The following is a 7,274-nucleotide window of genomic DNA, read 5'->3' as shown; positions in this document are numbered from 1 at the left end:
GTAATGTGCATTTTTGCAGGCGAAACTACTCTTCTAACCTATTTTCCAAACCACATGCCAGATACACGATCTTATTATCATTTTACTGTAACATACAATTTAGTATGGTATTGTGCATTTTCGTAGGCACAGAGTGTTTTTGTGAAACTGTATATATTCTACTAAAAACAAAGCTAAAAAAGGAAACAAAGGTAAAGAAAGTGTTTGTATAATTAACCTGTACAATTAGCATATTAATTCTGAATGCTGTATTTAGGCTAGAGAAAAGGCCTGTGCAGTGAAACTTCACAGCTAAAAGGGAAGGGTGATCTATAGAAACCAATTATTTATCATGCTAAACTGTAGTCTAATGCTATGTATAAGGCTTACGCTAAAGTATAAATACTATATAAACATTATGCATTATGCAGTTCTTTTGTGTGGATGTCTGTGCACTAGATGGGTTTCTTGTTAGCTAACTGTGATCTTCAAAATTAAAACTCAAGTGCTATATGATAAAACAATAACTCCTGAATGTCTCCACTTAGGCTAAAGTAAAGTAGTTTATGTGTTGTTTATAGTTTTACAGCTGTGCATTTTATGTAGCACTCGGAAACAGTAAAGGAGAAATAATAAAAACATTTGGCTGCTTTTACTGCAGGCAAAGTTACAAAGGTCCTTATAAAGGTTAGTCTGTATCCTAAATTACAATGTAGTTATCTGAGGTTTAGTATCAGTAACAGGGGTGATACTGGCCTTATTTGCACTGTATGTGTGTGATACTGACTGATTCAACATAAATCATCCATGTAAATATAGGGCTATAATAGTGTAAATAAAGCACCATCACACCTGCAAACTTGCATGCTTGCAAAGAGTCATTTTCAACTAGTGAAAAAAATACTGGCATGGGTTCAATACAGCAGATATTAGTACAGATAGTCTAATAGTCTAATGCTATGTTTTAAATAACATGGTATTCTAATATTAATGTTTTAATACCTGCAAAATATACACACTTATTAGTATTATATTATGGGATTTTAAGCCACAGAATTATCTACACTTAATATATACTCAAAATAATGTGAAATTGCTACATAATTAATCAATTTAATTTCACTTTTATCAGCTGATTTATTCTGGCCAGGCTTGCAGTGGGTCTGGTTCTACCAGTAAATGGTTGGTGCAATGCAGGAACACCCAAATCAGAAGGATTTTAAAAAGCAGAACATGATTCCACAGTCTAAAGAGATTCAAATACAGATGTAAAAAAGGGTAATTCAAATATACTAGTCTGTTAAGGGTTACAATGCCATTGCTAAGGTTTTGAAACTTTGTCAATTCACAGAGAATGCCATTATCCACAAATTAAGAAAACTTGGAACAGTGGTGAACGTTCACAGGAGTGGCTGGCCTACCAATAACGAATTTATCGTTGACTCATCTAAAAGGTAACAAAAGAACCCAGACAAACCTCGATGGAACTGCAGGTCTAACTTGTTTCAGTTAAGGTAAATGTACACAATTGCATATTAAGAAAGACACAGGGCAAAAACTGCATCCATCAGAGAATTATAAGTTACAAACCACTGATGAAAACACAAAAGGCTTGTCTCACATTTGCCAGAACATCTAACTGATCCCCAAGACATTTGGGATAATATTCTGTAGACTGATGAGTCAAAGGTGGACCTTTTTGAAATACATTGGTTCCATTATATCTGGTGTAAAGCTAACACTGCATTCCACCATAAGAACATCATACCAACAATCAAACATGGTAGTGGTAGTCTCTGATAGTAGTCTCTATCAGAAAATCCTGAATGTCCTAAAGCTTAAGTGCAGTTGGACTATGTAGCAGGACAATGATCCAAACCACACAAATAAGACCACCTCAGCTCATGCTCAAAAACCCTTCATGTAGCTGAATTAAAAAAAAAAAAAAAATTAGGCATAAAAGATTGGGCCAAATTTTCTTCAGATCAATATAAATGACTTATTGCAGACTATGACAAATGATTAAATGATACTATTCTGTTCACTCTTTTGTATTTATCCTGCATTTAAAATAAGTTGGAATATTTGTAACATTTAAGTTTGACAAATTAGCAAAAATGAATAAAAGAAATCTAGTGAGAGGCAAATACTTTTTAACAGTGCTGTAAAGCACACACAATATTTGGATAGTTTTTTTAATTTGATATAAAATATGCTTTTTGCTAACCCCAAAATAAAAGCACATTATCTGTTGTGACTGCAAAGGGTGACATAACCAGTTATTAGGTTGGGGGGGGGGGGGGGGGTTTACTTTTTTATATGGGTGATATAGATTTCATATAAATCTTTAATAAATTAAATCATTTAGATACTGTAGATACTTTAGTGTTCACTTTTTGTATTCATCTTGCATTTAAAATGAGTTGGAAGGTTTGGAACATTTAAATGTGACAAATTAGCAAAAATAGATTAAATCTGGTAAGAGACAAATACTTTCTAACATAATATTTTATATAGTATTTAAATTGATATAAAATATGCTTTTCGCCAACTCATAAACAAAAGCATATTCTCAGTTGTTACTGCAAAGGGTGACATAAACAGTTATTAGGTTGAGGGATTACTTTTTTATATGGGTGATATAGATTTTAAATTTAGACACTGTATTTTGTGTTTACTCATGTTCAAAATGAGTTGGGAGAAAATAGATGAGAGGCAAATACATTTAACAGTGCTGTAAAGCATACATAATATATATAATATACTATACTGTATACAGTATAATATACATGGTAGTACACACCAAGTATATTTAAATTAAATATAAAACTTTTTGTAAACTGTAAAACAAAAGCACATTATTAAAGTAGAGGATTGGACACTTAACTTTGAAGGTATAGGATTGAACCCCAGGTTTAATCTTGGACTGTTGTACTCAGACTATTTCTGTACAGCAATATCATGTTCAAGAGGAGTGAGAGTTGTATGTATATGGTCTCCTTAAACATGTTGAAAATGTGGCCTCCCTGTGGCATTCCCACGATAAAAGTGGAAGGGGTCGAACGGGTGTGCAGCCATGAATGGATCACCGCTAATTCAGTAGCTATGAATATGTAGACACTAAAATACATCACACAATAGTGTCGCCGGGCAACTAGATGGAATTCTCAAGTCAGAGCTTTTTTGTGCCGCAGTCTGTCAAGAGTCCCTTGACCTGAGAGTCAAAGGGAACTGACTTCTGCTTAAGAGCTTAGGAGGCTGCCTGCATTGTGCCAATCACTATGAATATTCATTAGACAACGCTGAATAACAGATCTCCCCAATACTTTAAGGCAAACACGCAGACATTTTTGTGGATTCAGGAGTGAAGGTGCATTTAATATGCAAACCTTTGTTTGCTTAATATGCCAACTTAGATAAAGGCCACCAAAATGTCCACCTTATATTCAGATATCCCTTAATGGGTGACTTTTGTCCTCCTTATTTTTATGTGGCTCTTAGAAGTAATCCTCAGATCCAGGTCTTGCACAAACGCCCATGCAAAATGAATGATTAATGACTGGAGTCTGTTTGGTTTGTGGGGGCAAAACACTCATGTTACGAAGGACGTTTGTCTTCAGCAAATGAGGTGCCACCGCCATTGAGACACGCTGACAATGCAGAGGTCCCCTTTTCACTCAAGAGCCATGTGTGTAGCAGGAGCCTGGGGTTTTCTGCCTCACTCCCACTATTCTTCTCAGGGCGGTGGATTTTTCTCTTTTCTTCCCCTCGGCGGCACCCTGTGCCATGCATCCACCCTTACAAAGGCGTCCGCGCTAGGGGGCTGGGCTCAGGCTTAAGGGGTCATGAAACTGCACTAGCACCGACACAGCGAGGTCATATAGTTCCCCCACCCCTCCTCTCTACCACTTGTCTCCTGCTTCCAGAAGCTCTAGGCGATTCACACACTATTGTGGCAGCACTGACTGTCTGCTCCTCAAAGGCTTTGTTAACGGCCATGACGCACTACTGAACTCTAGTGCGGTGGCGTGAGATATGTGTTAAAAGACATATGGAGAGCAGTTAACACATTTTTACTACACAGTTAACATGACTGCTTTCAAGGTCCATGGCGGTGGATTAATTCCATGTGTGAGCACTGAAGAGATTGTAAAGTTTCTCTTTTAGAGATGTGCTGTATGTCTGCATTATAGTATGGTCACAAATAGTATGTATATATTTGAAAAAATACACATATCCGAACAGTGATATAGCAATTTGGCTTATACTTAAACAATAAACAGGGTTTATATACAGTATATATATACAGTGTATCACAAAAGTGAGTACACCCCTCACATTTCTGCAAATATTTAATTATATCTTTTTATGGGACAACACTATAGACATGAAACTTGGATATAACTTAGAGTAGTCAGTGTACAGCTTGTATAGCAGTGTAGATTTACTGTCTTCTGAAAATAACTCAACACACAGCCATTAATGTCTAAATAGCTGGCAACATAAGTGAGTACACCCAACAGTGAACATGTCCAAATTGTGCCCAAATGTGTCGTTGTCCCTCCCTGGTGTCATGTATCAAGGTCCCAGGTGTAAATGGGGAGCAGAGCTGTTAAATTTGGTGTTTTGGGTACAATTCTCTCATACTGGCCACTGGATATTCAACATGGCACCTCATGGCAAAGAACTCTCTGAGGATGTGAGAAATAGAATTGTTGCTCTCCACAAAGATGGCCTGGGCTATAAGAAGATTGCTAACACCCTGAAACTGAGCTACAGCATGGTGGCCAAGGTCATACAGCAGTTTTCCAGGACAGGTTCCACTCGGAACAGGCTTCGCCAGGGTCGACCAAAGAAGTTGAGTCCACGTGTTCGGCGTCATATCAAGAGGTTGGCTTTAAAAAATAGACACATGAGTGCTGCCAGCATTGCTGCAGAGGTTGAAGACGTGGGAGGTCAGCCTGTCAGTGCTCAGACCATACGCTGCACACTGCATCAACTCGGTCTGCATGGTCGTCATCCCAGAAGGAAGCTGACGCACAAGAAAGCCCGCAAACAGTTTGCTGAAGGCAAGCAGTCTAAGAACATGGATTACTGGAATGCCCTGTGGTCTGACGAGACCAAGATAAACTTGTTTGGCTCAGATGGTGTCCAGCATGTGTGGCGGCGCCCTGGTGAGAAGTACCAAGACAACTGTATCTTGCCTACAGTCAAGCATGGTGGTGGTAGCATCATAGTCTTGGGCTGCATGAGTGTTGCTGGCACTGGGGAGCTGCAGTTCATTGAGGGAAACATGAATTCCAACATGTACTGTGACATTCTGAAACAGAGCATGATCCCCTCCCTTCGAAAACTGGATACCGACCCCAAACACAACCTCCAAGATGACAACTGCCTTGCTGAGGAAGCTGAAGGTAAAGGTGATGGACTAAACCCAATTGAGCACCTGTGGCGCATCCTCAAGTGGAAGGTGGAGGAGTTCAAGGTGTCTAACATCCACCAGCTCCGTGATGTCATCATGGAGGAGTGGAAGAGGATTCCAGTAGCAACCTGTGCAGCTCTGGTGAATTCCATGCCCAGGAGGGTTAAGGCAGTGCTGGATAATAATGGTGGTCACACAAAATATTGACACTTTGGGCACAATTTGGACATGTTCACTGTGGCGTGTACTCACTTATGTTGCCAGCCATTTAGACATTAATGGCTGTGTGTTGAGTTATTTTCAGAAGACAGTAAATCTACACTGCTATACAAGTTGTACACTGACTACTCTAAGTTATATCCAAGTTTTAGTTCTATAGTGTTGTCCCATGAAAAGATATAATAAAATATTTGCAGAAATGTGAGGGGTGTACTCACTTTTGTGATACACTGTATATACTATTAAAACACAATTTTAGAACAAAATGGACTCAGTCCATGGCCAGTCCATGACTGTCAGTGGTTTATTGGCTGTTTTTCTCACCATTTTCTCATTTCCCTGCATTAACATTGTGCTTGGAATCATTATCATGATAAAAAATTAAACCATTCCACAATCACATGCTGTCCAGAAGAAATAGTATGATTAAGTAAAACCTGTCTGGACTTTTCAGCATTCATGACTCCATCAATTGGGGGCCAGTGATAGCTCAGTGGTTAAGGTACTGGACTAGTAAACAGAAGGTTGCCGGTTCAAGCCCCGCCACCACCAAGTTGCCACTGTTGGGTCCCTGAGCAAGGCCCTTAACCCTCAGTTGCTCATCGTGTTCTGCTCATTGTGTAAGTCGCTTTGGATAAAAGCGTCTGCTAAATGCTGAAAATGAAAATGAAAATTAATCAATTGACCACTAGCAGAAATGCAACCCCAAAATAGGAGAAACTTTCCACCATGAAGGCCGCAAGCACTCATTCTTCTATTTCTGTCCAACACTTCCTCTCACATATTGTCGACAATTAGACTAAAAAATTTTTCACTCTATAATACTGTCCACCAATTTTTGTGACCTTTAGCATATCTTAGCCTTTTCACCCTGTTCCCCTTCCATAAAAGTGGTTTATTGGCAGCCACACTCCCAAAAAGACCAATCCTGATGAAGCTTCTTTGAACTGTAAAAGGGGCAACTTGGCATCCTGATGAAGCTGCCAGATGCAGAGCAAGGTCCTTGAAAGTTTGTTTGGCCTTGCAGTCCTTTTTTTGTCCTTCACTGCTTAAGTACCACATCTTGAATATTCAGTTTGTCTGCTGATTTCTCTTTGAGAGTGACCTTGCTGATGCAAAATTATGATTTTATGTCTGTCAAATACGTGATCTTTGGTATTTTGAATGACATTATGTGATTAAACGTTGGTATTATATTAGTCAGCTTTCAATAAATTAAACTCACACATGTCTTGAATAAACCTGGAGTACTAGACCTTTTACAAAGCAGTTATTTTGACATGACATGGGATAAATTCAGATGTTAATAATGGCATTAGGGTTCAGTTCCATTTAGATTTAGAGATCCAGGGAGAGATATAGGGAGGTAATATAAAGATGACTGAAGGTTTTGAGTAAAGTATTTTTAAATTAAATTACCATACCTGTTTTAGAAACTACGCTATGCTAAAAATACATTTTTAAAAACATTAAAAAGAAAAATGAAAACATATATTAGGCTGGAAAGTTACGGTTCCAGTTCTAAGGCAATATAACTCCAGCAAATCATGCAGTTATCACCAAATGAAAAAAACAGTGGTGAATCATTTAGAAGGTTTCAGCCCTAAGCTTTTTTTTTTTAAAATTTTCTGTCACATGGGTCCAATTTCAGCTG

The sequence above is a fragment of the Trichomycterus rosablanca genome, chromosome 6 (genome assembly GCF_030014385.1).
Source record: "Trichomycterus rosablanca isolate fTriRos1 chromosome 6, fTriRos1.hap1, whole genome shotgun sequence".
Lineage (NCBI taxonomy): Eukaryota > Metazoa > Chordata > Actinopteri > Siluriformes > Trichomycteridae > Trichomycterus > Trichomycterus rosablanca.
Note: the sequence above shows the minus strand (reverse complement) of the source record.